Source organism: Andrographis paniculata, unplaced genomic scaffold (assembly GCF_009805555.1).
Source record: "Andrographis paniculata isolate CXL003 unplaced genomic scaffold, ASM980555v1 Contig57END, whole genome shotgun sequence".
NCBI lineage: Eukaryota > Viridiplantae > Streptophyta > Magnoliopsida > Lamiales > Acanthaceae > Andrographis > Andrographis paniculata.
Genome location: NW_026137592.1, coordinates 4,652,585 through 4,654,844, shown reverse-complemented (window position 1 = coordinate 4,654,844; position 2,260 = coordinate 4,652,585).

Genomic DNA, 2,260 nt, shown 5'->3' with positions numbered 1-2,260 from the left:
CAAAGTTAGAGCTCTCTTGAGAATGAACACATTGAGACCATAATCATATATCTTGAGAAGCAAATATCAATTTTTGGTAACTTGATGATCACTTTGCGTTATTTTATATTTTGTATTTCTACAATATCTTAAACAATATGCATTGTTTTTGTTTTAATTCATATGATAGTTTATTTTGTTAGGTAGTTAATGTATTTTTTGCTTAGGATTAGATTGATATTTTAAGAGTAATTTTTTTTTTTTACCTTATTTAATAATTCAAATGTTTAATTAAGTATTGCATCAAAATGGAAAATAGTTGTATTCAAATTCTTCCAATGGTCTTCCAAGTATATATGTGTGATCAAGTTTGCTAAATTTATTTGGTTTTAACTATTTGATTATGGATGTCGATTGGGGTGTGTTGATCTTAGTTGGATTGTGTGTGGTGGATTGTGTTTAGATTGCTGGACCAAGTTTGTTTAGCTTCCATTGGTTTGGTTGGAGAGATACGTAGAGAAGGGGTTGTTTCTTGGTTATTAAAATAGTTTTGGGTGTTGAATTTTACGTTGGGTTGCTGCGCTTTGAATTTAAAAGGATTGAACCTATTATTTGAGTTTAAGGAACTAAACTGACGAGTTTGAGGTTGGGCATTTAACAATAACCAAGATAGGCTAATCGAACGAACTTTGGTGAGGTTTAGCTTGTTAGGATGGTGAGGTTTAGCTTGTTAGGATATCATGGGTTGCATAGGGCTCAACTCTTGTTTGACGAGGTATTTGGACTGCATTCGATTGATGAGACTATTTTGATTGCACTATGTTGATCAAAGAAAGTTGACGGCATAATGCTAATTTTTAAGAATAGGTCTCGTTGACTTTTGAAATTGATGATTTTAACTTTTGTAATTATTGCGCACCTTTATTTATTAATCCTTGTAATTAGCCATGTAATCCTAGCAATATGATTTAACCTTAGGGATTTTAATTTTCTCTTTTATGTTATAAATTCGTTTGTTAAAAAAAATATATATATTTACATCAAGATTTAAAAAGAGTCGGTGCTCCATTCCATTAATTTTTTTATACTTTAAATTTATTTTAATTAGATATATATAATCTTATAATTCAATTATCAACCAAATAACATTTTATTATAATACCAAAATCAAACTACTAACTACAGTGCAATTAATAAGTATACGTACGGATCGAAAGTTGGTTCAAGTCTTAATTGAAGAGGATGAGAGTGTAGATTTGTAGTGACGGAATGACTAGGTAGGCTAAGCACCACACCACACAACATCACAGCACAGCACAGCACACCAATCATTCATAATAACTCTGCCTCATGACTAAGAAATATTATATAATATATTATTATTTCTATGAAAAATGAAAGGGAAAGTGCCTAACACGAACACCATCCTCTTTCACAAATTAGGGTTTGCCTGCCTTGTTTGGTAAATCAGTTGCAGAAAACATTAGGTACAAATGACTAAAATTGTATGGGGATGCCTTGAATTTCCCTGTCCAAAAAGTCTAACCAAAATTGTCCTCCACACCCACACCCACACCCACACCCACTCACGCTCTTTCCTCTCCACTCTTCCTTTGCCAAAACCCTTCTGCAACAGTATCTATCATGGAATTCATGCCCAGGTCACAAACTATACAGTTTTGACAAGTAAATTCGGTCCCCTCCCCTCCCCTCCAATGGGGTGGGGTGGGTGGACCATATCGCCATGCCCACGCCAATCTCAATCTCAATCTCTCTCTCTCTGCATTGCATTATTTTACTCTTTGACAAAAACAATTCTTTGGCCCCCCATTGCACAGCACTGACTGGCAAGCCAGGAAATTTAATTTAATTTGATTTAGTAAATGAATTCTGTGTATAAGGAAGGAAGGGTACGGCTCCTGCGTCCAGCAATGGCTGAAAAGGGCAAGCCAAAAACTTTGAAATTTCTGGTGGGCAAGATTTTGTTACTGTGTGTGTACAACAAGGGGAGCGGGGAGTACAAGTGGGGAGATGCTGCATGGGGAAAAGCTCATCCCTTTCTCTTTCGTTGTCATGAGCAGTATTATATTTTTGATGGTCCGTACTCTGACAGCGACCACTGAAGGATGGTGGCACATGCTTCCTGTCAAATCATTTTTTATGGGACGGCAGGGATGCCCCGTACGGTCCAGCGGACGGCCAAGATTGCACCTTTTTTCTCTCTCTTAAAGAAAGGAAAGAGAAAGAGGGACACTCACTGAAGCATTTGCCATTACATACA